This window comes from Phyllostomus hastatus, unplaced genomic scaffold (genome assembly GCF_019186645.2).
Source record: "Phyllostomus hastatus isolate PE091 unplaced genomic scaffold, TTU_PhHast_1.1 phas_scaffold_193, whole genome shotgun sequence".
NCBI classification, from domain to species: domain Eukaryota; kingdom Metazoa; phylum Chordata; class Mammalia; order Chiroptera; family Phyllostomidae; genus Phyllostomus; species Phyllostomus hastatus.
Window position 1 is genome coordinate 2,051,495 of NW_025334015.1, and position 13,752 is coordinate 2,065,246.

Consider the following 13,752-nt stretch of genomic DNA (forward strand, 5'->3'; position numbering starts at 1 on the left):
ATCTTCTTCCAAGAAAGCAACACAAGTTCACAGCTGATGCAATATTGCCTTTATTGGGGGTTCAGAGGACATACAACAAAGTTTCATAAAATGTCAACAAAGTCACATTTTGTGCTTGGATTTAAAAAAAAACCCTGCTTTATGAACTCACTTAATCAGAACTGTGTGAGATATGGCCAATGATCACGCTGAACCCTGACAACCAGGCCATGAGGAGACCCAAGTCTGACAGTGCCAGAAGTCTAAGTGGAAATGGGTAACACTCAGTATCAGGCACATCCAGGTGTCCAGTTGTTTGTTCTGAAGGAAACCCAGCTTCACGGACTCCTTCAGGACAGAAGTGTGTTTTGAATCTCTGTGTTCTCCAGCTGACCATGTTATCAGTCTTCACTACATACCAACTAAATGTAAAGGGGCTGGTAAAGAAGAGTGAGGTTTCCTCAGCTCTAGCTTTCTATGGTTGAAGTATTCTTGAGTTGATCCATGGATAAGTGATTAAACAACAAATAACCATTGATATTTTCAAAAATATAAGAATGATTAAAATAGTCATGTACAAATATTCATGCATAAGCACTTATAAACACATATTGTGCACAAAAATGGGTTAAGAAAATACTCAGGAGATCTTATTTGTTTAGTTGAACTAAGAATTCCAAACAAATTAAGAATATCATTGAAGACATGGTACAAAACATCTTGGGCCATTGTGTGTTTTGGGGAGATGGGCCACGAAAATTTCTGGATCTACAGATATTATTTCACAGCCAGCTATTTTTCACATTAACACAGCAAGCCAAAGAGACACAAAATTAAAGCAATCTACTAGGTACAACACTCGCAGATCACCCAGATAAAATGTTTTGACTGATCAAATTCAAGATCATGGTTTATTTAGGCAAGGTGAAGTAGTTCAAGAGCCTCTGAGGTTAGACCAAAAGATCTGGTCTCTGGAACTAACTCAGCCACACTCAGATGTGTACTCTCCATAAGTCACCCTAACTTCATGAATTTATCTCATCTCTAGAAGAAGTCATTGCATTAGATAACCCCTAAGCTCCCTCATCCCATTGTTTACTTTTCAAGAATTTGAGACTTCATGAAGACCAAATTGAAGAATGTCATCAAAGTCTGTCAAAAAAAAGCCTAAAATGCTGATAATCTCTATTCCTTGATATTTCCCATTTTCTACGAGGAAAATACATTCTATCATTCTAAGGTAATTTAACCAGAAATCTGAGAAATTTGAGGAGATAATTAAATGAAAGAGCTCTTTGTTTACCACAAAAAAACATCAGGCAATACAGAAGTGGTACTATAATGATTGCAATATTGCAACTTGATGCCTTAGATCAGCAATTTTTAACCTTTTCCATCTCATGGCACATATAAACTAATTACTAAAATTCTGCAGCACTCCAAAAAATAAATTTTTTGCTAATCTGACAAAAAAAGGTATAATTTTGATTCATTCACATCAGATGGCTATTGTGTTGGCTGCTGTCATTTCTTTTTATTTGACCATCTAAGGGAGAAGAGGTCAGTGCCCCTAACTAAACAAGACAGGTGTTGCATGTTTGAAAAACTCCTGTGGCACATGGGTTGAAAAATGTTGCCTTAGATCATGAGCTTTGCAATCGCAGTTCTGAATGTGTCTCTGTATATGGCAGTTGGGCAAGTTCTTAATCTCATTAAACCTCAGTTTTCTCATCTATAAAATGGATATAATACTTGTTTTGCAGGATTGTTGTGAGGTTTGAGTTAATATATAAAATGTTCAACATATAGTATGATTCAGTAAATACCAACTACTATTTATTTAACAGAAAAATTACAAGTTCATATATTATTTCCAGTCTTTCTCACTTGCTTTAATGGCAAGGAAATAAAATTATGATTCCAGACCACACCTGGTGTGACAGAGGGATGTGTACATGGGGAATCTTTACCATATATGTACATACACATTGGCATTAAGTGTCTGGAGGGAAGTCAGCTAGATGTGTATATTCAGAATCCCCTAAACTTACCCTGTAGATTACTCTCTCCATGGCTTTGCCCACATAATAACACCTCTATCTAAAAGACTCCAGCCCTGACTGGTGTGGCTCAGTGGACTGAGTGCTGGCCTAACTAAAAGGTCACTTGTTCGATTTCCAGTTAGGGTACATGCCTAGGTTGCAGGCCAGGTCCCCAGTGGAGGGCACATGAGACACAACCACACAGTAATGTTTCTCTCCCTCACTCTCTTCCTCCCTTCCTCTCTCTCTAAAAATAAATAAAATCTCTAAAAAAATAAAAGGCTCCGTTTTCTCCTTTCTTTCCATTTATCTAATTTTTAAACATCCTTTAAGATTAAGCTTATAATTTCCTCCTTAGGGAAACTCTCTTCCCTAAACAGACTGGTATTATCCAGCTTATGCTGACCTCTTCTGAGTTCCTTGTTCAAATAATTTATTTTGTTTTGGTTTTGGTCTTTTCATCTATTGACCCAATTTGTTACTTACCTTTTCAAAAGTTTATGTGCCTCATCTGTCTAGATTTAAACTCTTTAGAGGCAGTGACGGTATCTCACAGAATCTAGCTTGCCTATTAAAAGAATGGTTGATGGGTTGGTGTCACATGGTATAATGTGATATCTTTACACTGCTCTATAATTTTCCACCAGTACTTCATCTTTCGGATTGCCTCTGACTGCTTTATTTCAAGAGTGTTATATAGTCCTTAGGTCACTCTTAAGATCAAATTCTGGGGCTAAAAATTAATTTACTAACAGCATTAATTTTGATCCTTAAAACATTAACACATTTGTGCAATTTTCCATTTTAAAAATTGATGATTAATAAGCATATTTATATTAGGAAGATTTTTCTTAAATGATATCACACTAAATTTAAATGCAAGCAGAGGAACAAAAAATGAGGAAGGAAGAGTCTTTGGCTCATTAAAAGTCTAGATGACATTATTAAGTTTCTCTGTTTCTTGGAAAAAAAAAAAACATTGTTGTGAGAGTTCTAGGGGCCGGAACTGCATCTGGATGTGTTGCTGAGCAGGAGAGGGGTCTTCAGGTGATGACTGTGTTTGACCTTCACCGCTGGCTGGAGCATCCACTGGCGCAGCTCTTACCTCAGTCTCTGCCCTTTCACTGGGGAGACATTCCTGGGGGAGGCTAAAGGACCAGCTGAAAGGAACATCAACACAACTAAAAAAATTCAGAACATGTCACAGAAAGTTATCACAATGACTCTTTAATAAAAATAAATACATGTAATGATACTTTAGGACCATGTTATTTCTAACTACAAGTGAAATGCTGCATCACCAGAAAAATGTTGCTCTTTTTTATTGTTCACCTTGTTCAAGAATCAGTGGAGCAACAACATTGCTCAAGTGTGTGTGAGGGTGCCACGCTAATCACTCTGGGAGAAAATGCTCTGTAAGGAAAGCTGCATCTTTATCCAACAGGCAACTTACTAAAATAGGACACATAGGAAAACAACAAGAGAACACAGGACATTTAGGACACATTCTAATATCTAAAGGCTAAATGCAAAATAACATAATTGTGGATACACAAGTGCTTAGCAATACAGGTGGAGTGAAGTCACTAGAACTGCTAGAAATTAATGTCAATTCCTTGATTTGTATTTCTAGTGCCTGGCTCAGAGCATGACACATGGTGCCCAATAAAAGAACAAAAGGAAGGAAGGGAGTAAGGTAGGAAGGAAGGAAGGTAGAGTAGGAGGGAGAGCGGGAGGGAGGCTGGAAAAAAAAGAGACAGAGAAAGAATGAAGGAGGAGGGAGGGAGAGAAACCCAGAAAGAAAAGAAAGGTTTCTGAAATGGAGCAGAGGGACAGAGTGTGCAGTGAGGAAAGAAGCATGAGAGCAAGTTCAAAGACTTGGAAGCCAGGGGAAACAGGCTTGCTTAATTCAAAAACAGATTATATATTTAAGTGGTTTTAGAAAATGGAGTAGAGCAAATTTCAGGAGGTTTTGAACATATTAAGATTTAATTTTGAAAATGTGGTGTGTTAACATAACTATTGTAGGCTTTTGAAGGGAATATTAATATGATTCAGATAAATGAAGTGGAGAGGGAAACATGCAACTCAAAGACATCAACCTAATGGGGAAAAACAAACCATATAGAAAGAAATTAAATAAAGACATAAGAACTAAAAAAATATAGTCTCAAAATAGAAAGGCAGGTGCTTGTCTGGGTTTCTTCTATGTTCGTGTTGAAGGAAATGGATTTAGAACTCATATCAAGAAATTCCTTCTCTCAATGTGTAGCATTTCTCATTCTTCAGCTGTCCCTCTTTTCTGTCACTGCCCTTCCTAAAAATGAACTTGACTGTTTTAACATCAAGACAAACAACATGTTAGTAAATACAGTACCTGGAAGTGGAATCAAATATAAATTTAAAAGACAACTGTTGGTCTACAAATAGACCCTACTGTAGAAAACCTTCAAAAATTCTTTGAGCTGTAAAAGAATTTAGAGACCAACTAATCCAACCCACTCATTTTACAGACAGGGATGTTTGGGAAGAGCTGTATTAATGTTTCTTTATTATACAAAAGATATTATGAATGAAATACACTTTGCAGGTGGATTTTAATTGAACTAAACCCTTTATTGTCAGCCTCTTCATTAAGCTAGCACAATGAAGGTGCATAATGAGTTAGGTACACCAAAAGGGATATGCTACCACATATTATTGCTTTTTGCCCTAAACACTTCAAATGTATTAAAGATGTTGGCTCTCTAGATGGCAGGTATAGTAAACTTTTCCCTTGAAACCTGTAAAATAGCCCTACTGTTAAATGTCGTTAATAGGTATTTTATTTTTCTGTTCTGACCAGGCAAGCAATAACTGATCCTAGATGAGTAATTAAATAAAATATACATTTTACAGATTTTAGAATTCATTATTTTATAAGCATGGAGTGGGAGGGTAGGGTGCTAATCTTTTGCTACAGATGTTTAAGACTCATTTGTGAATAAATTAAAATGTTATTATGTTAAGGAAAGGTGTTTCACACATTTTTGTGTGTGACTTTTTTGGGTAGCTTAATAATAGAAAGTCCAGATAAAAAGTAAACCAATATATTATTTTGGCATATCATAGATATAGCCCATACAAATGTCTCTTTTGTAATATGGGCCCCATTTTTAAAATAAATTTGAAGAATAAATAGTATAAATATGTGAACCACTATATGAGTCAAATGATTAAAAACTCAATCATCTTTGGTGCTTATGTCTGCTTAATTGGACTGAGTAATAGCTTGTATCATCTCAACATGAGCTTCCTTTGGAATCCTTTTTGTCTCCTGAACATATAAGCATAAATGGGGCCCTTGCATTGGTTTGCCCAGGGTCCCTCTGTGATCTGATTGTGATGATTCTCCAAATTTGCATCAAGAGCATTGTCACCTACTAAGCACATAGCAAGTGCCAATTGCCAGTCAACTTGCTGTTGCTCTGCCTGGATTTCTCCTCAGTGGCTAAATATGAAGGGGTCAGCTCTATGCAGAAGGAGCTGCAGTCCAAGGAACCACCACACCGAGACACCAGAAGGGAAGTTGATGTTGGTGCACATGTGATCTGAGGCACAATTTCGGCTATTCTTCATGTGCCATGCAAAATAAAAAAAGTTGGAAAAGAAGGTATTTACTATTGTTATGATTTGATTAATTTGATTAAATTAAAAGTATTATCTCTGCCAAAGGCCATTTCCCTGGCATTTTATCTCATTATTTTAATAAAGGAAATAGATTTCTCATGAATAATATTTACTATTCTAGTATTCTCCATAATTTTAAGTTATCCAAAGTTAGGATTAATATGAAAAAAGCAAATATTTTATAAATAACGGGAAAGTATCCACAATGATAACCTTTTTAGACACTATTAATTGCCACCATCTAGGGTACACGCATTCATTCTTGTATGAGAACACAGACTATAGAGTCCTTTAATTCTTATACTAATTAACAAGAAATTTTTTAAAAGTTCACTTGAAAAACATTCTATTTACATTTGACATGATTACATGTTTACATGTCAAATGATGAGAAATGCCAACAGAAAAAAATCTCAAATAGGCAACATGTAAAGCAACATACAACTATATGTACATTAGTATAATTACACACTGCAAATTATATCAGATGCATCTAATATCTAATTTTTTGAAAGCTGATTCCACTTGAGATTTTAATAAGAGCAACAACATTTTGCAGGTGGCGCCTTCTGTATAGTATCCAAAGAGAATTACTCCACTAATGTGCTTAAAACCCTCAAGGAAAAGCTGAAGTTTTCCCTTTAAGGACCCATGGACAATGAACCCTGAGACTAAAACCTTGATAGATAAAGCCAGGGGGGCTGGCTCCATCAAATATAATATTTGGCATGGTTTTTTATTCTGTTCTTTCTGTGCATAGTATTCTTATTTACTTCAAGCAATAACTAACATTCTTCAACATGAACCTCATTTTAAAATATGGAGGAGGCTTCATATATATTCTGCAGCAATGATGTGAAAAACTAAGGGGTTTACAATTTTTAGACCATTTTTTTAGATCAGCTGATAGAAATATACAAGTGAATGACAGATTATATCTTTGATTGAAAAGAGAGCCTTACATTAAGTTCAATTCTTATAAAATGTATGATTTGTCTTAAAGAGGACACCAGATCAAATCTCCATTTTGTGAAGTAGCCTTTTGTCCTCATCTTTCTGTATAAATCAACCAATCACCAAATAACCAAATATATATTTTTAACACTGGAGAATGGAGCATATTATTCAAGTTGATTGGATCCATTTTCTTGATTCCTCCTTAAAGATCTGTCTGCTAATTAGGGTTACTGTTTAATTATTTAATTAGTTGCACTTTTGTGCAATGAAATATGTTGTCATATCACATACTTTATCATGCTGTTGCTGTTCTCAATGATGCCTCTATAGTTAGCAGTTTCCTTTGTTCTGCTCAGTAAGTGATTTTAGAAAGGGGATGGGCCAAGAAGGAGGAGCCCTGAGGTTTGTAAAATAAAATCATGTATCACTGGTGCACATGCAAAACTTTATGTATTTACATGAATTCCTTTTTTAGAAATTAAGTTGCAATTCCATTTGGAATAAGCTGAGAGGCACATGTTGGTGACTTCAAATGATTCCAGAACGGTATGTGACCCTCCCTCAAACACCTCTCCGGTGTATTTCCACTGCGTGCAATGGCAAAACAACAATTTAATATTTTTTAATCAGCAAGGAATGTCTTTAACAAGGAAGAGTAAATTATGATAATTACTCTGAGTAGTTGGATCCTTGAGCATCACTAATTAGCATTTATTGCCTGGATTATAGAACAATACATGTGAAACTGAACTGCAATTGCTCTTTTACATCGAAGAACTGAAACAGGCAATGGAGCAAAAAGGCAGGATCATCAGTAGTTGAGTAAGTAGTTCACATCTTCTTGATAGTGTGCAGAATTGCTCACTTTGAAATATACAAATGTGGTCCTGAATATATTTGGCCCATTTATTTTTGGTGTTAGACACATATTTACATATGATATCATAGTCATGGGAGACTAATGAGAGGAGAAACATTTTGGCTATGATGTCATTTTGGGACAATTTTATCCACTGTGAGAGTTCAACAATAAAGATCATAAAACTTGCCATTTAATAAAAGTGTGAATTTTCCAGTAGAAATTTTAACTTAAAAAATAAAACAAAGAATTCAGTTCTAAATGAATAAAATGTTACATTCACCTCCCCACTTGCATTTAGAAAGACTACAGTTGAAACTAATTGAGGAAAGGTAATTAGTTTCTGGTTTGAGAGCCTTTTTCATTAGGAATTTGTAATAAAAAAATTCTGAATTTAGACATAAATTAGATATTAATCAATACATCAGCATCAGCCATGTAAATAAGTGCCACTTTTATAAGTTGGCAAGTGAAATTCCTAAATAACCTGAAAGGTAGGAGAGAAAGACAGGAAAAATTAACCATTCACCATTCTCGCTGCCACCTCACCGTTTTCCCCACACCTCATTATAGTAAAGGAAGAGAAAAAAACGTAGTACAATGTAAAGCCAGTATGAAATAGAGTCAGTCTTCCCAATACCTTTATGGATTCTCTACCTTGATCCTCTTAGTTTGAAAGAATAAGTTTGACTAAATCTGTGAGGAGATTAAACAGGCTGGTGATAAAAATTAATTCTGCTGAATGAGCAAATGCATTTGAATTGCAGAGATGCAAATAAGATAATACTTTTCTTTTCCTTTGACATACCAAGCGGATTAGTTTAGAATGTTAAATTTGATTTTATTAGAATATATTAGCAGTGTTTTAATTAATACCAATTAAACATTTTCTTTCCCCGGGGCTTGATATATTCCTAATGCTTTCTAAATCCTCTTTTATCCATCAACCACCTCCTACCCCAACAAGTCACCAGAGCCTTTGTTTCATTCTTCATAATTTTACTGTATTCTGTAGAAAACTATGAACTGTTTACCTTAGGTGTCTTGCCCATAGGATTAGTTCCCAGTTGCTAGTTTTAAAATGAGTATTGTTCATTAGTACAGTTGATTTTTTTAAAGGTGGGATTAGAAATTCAAAAATAAACATTTTTTGTGTTTTTCTTTTGGGGAAAATGTTTCAAAAGGAGTTTTGGCTGGTTGATATAACTTGGCTTTATTTTTACTAGAGCTTCCTAAATTTCCAACTGCATTGTTTTTGAGCTGTTGCTTCTTAGGAACGGGCAAAAAAGGAATAAAAAAAGAAAGGGGACAAGAGAATCTGGTTAAAAATATGGTGAACCAGTATGCCCTGTGAACTGAATTGTAACTGTGTTCCAAGGAGGTGCTGCATTGCATTTCACTCATTATCCCCTCCTTTTCTCTCAGCTTCCTGTCTTTCTGTATCCCAAAGCTCCAGTTCACTTCTTTCTTTTTCTTTTCTTCCTGCAATGCACCCCACCCCCAAATTCCCCGCCTTATTTTTTTTATCTGCCAAGCTGGATTTGCACTTTTAAAGATCGGTATCAATAATGCCCTGCTTGTTTCGGTTGCACTCTCCCTTTAAAAGACAGCCCCCTCTAATTGATGCGTCTGGGCTAGTCTAGACTGGTAGTGATTGAACCAACCACCAATTATGTTATTCATTTCACTGAACTTCACTGATGGGCTCAGTGAGGAAGAAGGGATGTGGAGAAACCTATCTTACACTGAAGCAGCTCCCTGCTGAAATATAAAATCTTGTGTGTCGTTATGCACTCCTAAATGCCTGACTGATCAGTTGTGTGATAGCAACCTCAGAACATGAGCAAACCACTTGAAAACGTGCCTTGAAAAACTGAAAGAATGCCTTGGAATACAAACTATTACTTGTATTAAATTACTATCATGTTATTAAAAATCACAGAATTTTATGTAACAGGTTATTATTGACCCGTGCATATGTTTTCATAAAACTAACTGCAGATATATTTTGACTTCAAGAAGCACCAAATGTTTTACAAATATTTGATATGAATCATGTGGCAATATATATCCATAAGTTAAATAGATGTCTTTGCATTTCCAAATACCTATGCATACACATCAGCTAAGATGGGGGAAAATAATTAATCCAATCTATAGAAACCAAAAGATGACTTGAAAATCAAATAACTTTTCTTTGAAACACATTCCAACTATCAAAGGCTGGAGAGTAATATTTAAATATTACAAGTACACTAAAGGTTTCAACAAAAGGCATGGTGCAATAGTTCCACAGTTCATCTTCTCAATTCAGTTTTCTGAGACAAAACAGTTTTTTGACTATGACCTGAAGTCAATGACTAAAATTGCAATGAATACTTAAAGAAAACAACGAGGAAAGAAGAGTTTCCTTAACCTTTGACTATATGCATAAAACAAGGTTACAACCAATATAAAATCTTTAAATGAAAAAAGCATTTGAAGATGGGATTGATTTAGGTATTTTCCAAAAATAGAAGACAAATGTTGGCCCAAGAATACTAAAATTGTTTGAGTGAAATTATATATTGGAATTTTTCACAACAAAGGAAAGGTAAATTGCTGTTTCTTTTCTCTAACTCTGAGATAGATCTAAATCACTGAAATTATTCTGTTACAAAAATGTTCCATTTTCAGAAAACTACAAAGCATGTAATCCTAACAATTACCTTAAAAGAAGATAATTTTTAAATGTATAGTTTGATATTATAAGTAACCACATTGGATTAAATTTCAATCCTGATAATTTTTTCCAATTTTTAAACAAAGAGTAATAGACATAGTTACTCCTAAAGGACATAATAATTTTGTGTGTGTGCTGTTATTTCTTCCATATATATATATATATATGGAAGATATATGTACATATATATATATATATATATATATATATATGAGAGAGAATATATATCCTATCCCTTTTACTTTTAAATTCATTGTGTATAGCAGTTTAAAGTAGATGCCAAGCAAGAGGCTATTTCACTCCTTTTATTTTACTTAAGATCTTGCAAAGGAACACAAATTTAGTCTTTATTAATACCATGAATTCCATCCTTCATCTAGAATAACTAGTAAAAATTTCAGCCTATTGATATTTTGGCCCAAAGTATTGGTTCACCCCTATCTATGTCTGTGTTCATCATCTAGCCATACATACTACACATGTGCGGGCACCGCATATATTATATGTCCACATGCCCGTTTTAATTGGGCTCAATTTTAAGATCAACTGTTGAGTTTAAAAGTTGGAAGCTAGGGCATGCTGGGACTTCAGCTGATCCGTTCTGAGGTCAAGCACCAGGTACTGAGCTGTTCTTGCTATGCTCCCGATAGATAGTACTGCATGCTGCTCTCAAGGAAGAGACCCTGGAAGATGAGTTTCCACAAGCCTGGGACGTCAGCGATATCCACACACACACATATGAGCCAGAATGCTGTTGTAACACAATATGGGCTTACTTTAACAGAAATCCAGAAGCTGCCACTTTCTGATCACCTGATCCCATCCAACAATGAAAGCCTCAGAGATGCACTCCATCACAACAGACAAACTTTCTTTTCTTTTGTCTTTGCTTTAAAGAAGAAAAGTTCCACCCAATTTCCAGGATGTTAAAGCACCACTCGCAGCTCCCAAGAGCCTAACCCGTGGATTTAAATGGTAAACATCACAAGTTAGGGTCTCAGGGATTGAGAGGAGCGCAACAAATTGTTCTTTCTTGAGACAAAACAAAGTGGAAGAATGACAGGGGATTTCTATTCTAGTTTCATGATTAAAAGGCAACAAACAGGTGGCAGGGTACTTACTCCCTTACTGTCTGGGCTCCCTTTGGTTCACAAGATTTAGATACCACCTCAGTGTAGTGGGAATGCGCACGCACACGCACACAATATCTTTGGCCACATATACATACCTGAACATACAGTCGCGAGTGCATCACAGAAAACTCTTTACAGCTTTGGGAAAAAAAATGTTTACTAAAATGGAAAATAACACGAATAGACTCAGAAATGTCATGTTTTAAAAACCACGGTCTGATCGTCTCTTCCAAGATTTAATTTACAACTAGCAGAAATGACTGAAGAAAATGAGGTGTCTTTTCCCCTGGGGAAGCATGCCAACAGACAGACTTAAAGAAATCAGGTTGTTAGAAGACCAAGAAGTAGTACGTGGAAGCTGTGAAAGTGTAAATACGAACGGCGTTTCACACTCACCCGGCTGGAAGAGGAGCGTGCTGCCGCCTCGGTCGCACCGTCCGAGCCGGGAGCGCGAGCTCTGGGCACTAGCTTGGGCGCGGCGTTGCAGCGGGGCGCGGGCGCGAGCGCGGGCGGGCGAGGGCGAGGGCGGGGGCGGGGGCCGCAGCGGCCCGCAGAATCTGGGGAGCGCGACGCTGCCCTTAGGCTTCGACCAGAGAGGGAAGAAAAAGGGCAGTTGTAGTGGGAGTGGAAGGAAGGACTGGGACTGATCAGATATGGAGAATATGCAGTCATTATTTTTATTTTAACTAAAGAATGAAAAACCTCCCAGAGATGCTTTAAAAAATATTCGTCCTCTTCTTTCGAGTGCACTTGGCCAGTCCTGCACTCGGGCCTCCCGGGCATCAGCTGCTCCGCGGAGGCCAAGGCCAAGTCCTGGACGGAGCCAGCCCCGGGCTGTCATTCCGCAGACGCGAAGCTGGGAGGGTGGGGGCACGCAGAGACCGCACTCCCCGCCTCGCCCGCCACCGGGCCTGGGCAGCATTTTGCCAATATTTCGGGGAAATCTGAAGCATAGTTCCCCTCCATCTTCGCAGGCAGCAACGGGTAAAGTACCTGATGGTCGCTTCCCCCATCCGCCTGGACTCTGAGCTTTTCTACGTGAAGACCGCTGGCTCCTGTGACGCGTCCAAAAATGAAACGAAAAGGAGGGGAAGTGGGTGGGGAGATGACTCTTTAAATTTTTTCTTCCCTTTTCCTTTCTTTCTTCCTTTCTTCCTTTATTTTTTTTCTTTCTTCTTTTATTCCAGTCTAAGCAAGGTAGATGGCTGGCTAGTCAAAGAATGACAAAGCAGCCCCTCAAGGAAGACACTTAGAGGGGGCCTCACTTAATAAAATGCTAAGTATTTTGTATATATTTACAGATGCAACTAAAACTGGTAAAGCTCCAGTCTCTCCCCCATCCTTTCCCCTTTTCAAAACAGAATCACACCAGCAAGACAGCTAAATTATGTCTGTTTCCCCGCTGCACACAGGGTCTACTCAGCATCCCCACCCCCACCACTGTCTTCAAGACTTTTTTTCTCACCTCGGCGGATTCTTCTCAGGCACAATCCTCAGCTCAGTTCAGGGTCTCTCCTTTTTCTTTCCCTTCCCTTTTCCTTTTCCTCTCAGGAAGGCTAGTCCGTCACCATCCTACCTAGTCTGTCTCTCCCCGACCCCAGCCTACCTCTCCCCCGTTTTCTTTTACTATTAAAAATAAAAATAATAATGGCCCTTTTGATATAGCAGCATGAAGTGGCTGCCTTTGAGAAAGCACATTTAATCTTTACTGGCTCCCCTAGGCTTCAGTGAAGAAGGAGAAGGCAAGAAAAAAAGGGAGAGAAAAAAAGAATGTAAGGGAGGCTGCTGACGGACAGCAAGCATCAGGCACAAATCAGCGACAAGTTGAATTTTCCTAGACCACACTGCCCCCTTTCTTCTCGCCTCTCTCCCCAGGCTCCTGGAGAGCCTGCGTGTCTGGTTACAGGAGGCAGCGGTCTCCTTTGCCAGCCATGGTGCGGATTCCTAGCATGCCTGCTTAAACCTCTGGAAGAATACGGAATCAATATCCCCCTCTAATCACCTTTACCTCCTCTATGGCCTTCCTCCTTTTCTGAGAATCCACTTGGCTCACCTTGCACTCCCCCGCCCTGCAAGGCTCCTACATACAAAGCTTGTAGTCCTGTCATTTCTCACAACCTTCCATATCTTGGAGACAAGCCTCTCTCCTAATATCCTCTCGTGCACTCTCCCTCTCACTGTTGTAGTGTTTCTCATCTCTGACTCGCAGCACCGGATGCACTAAGGCATCTCCCTGACTACTAATGAGACCAAAAATACACCACCAGGTCAGGGGCAAGGCCAGACATTATATTATACAAATACAAAAAATCCTCAGCCTGCTAGACACAGAGATCAGGTATCATACTTTCTAAAAGGATCTAAAAGGGGGAAAGGAGTGTAGAAAAGACC

The 13,752-nt window shown here is 37.8% G+C and overlaps 1 long non-coding RNA gene across 2 annotated transcripts in view; it reads right to left on the reverse strand.

Moving 5' to 3' along the window:
• LOC123832606 overlaps positions 1-13,263 on the reverse strand; it is a 36,138-nt gene extending 22,875 nt beyond the window's left edge. The window contains exons 1-3 of one of the 2 annotated variants that reach the window (XR_006788096.1): positions 12,827-13,263; positions 11,758-12,416; positions 62-3,181 (exon numbers count right to left, since the gene is read on the reverse strand). This is a non-coding gene — a long non-coding RNA (uncharacterized LOC123832606). Of the gene's footprint in view, positions 1-61; positions 3,182-11,757; positions 12,417-12,826 lie in introns of those variants that run through there. The other variant, XR_006788097.1, reaches the window with a different exon arrangement.
• Between the last annotated feature and the right edge of the window lie 489 nt (positions 13,264-13,752).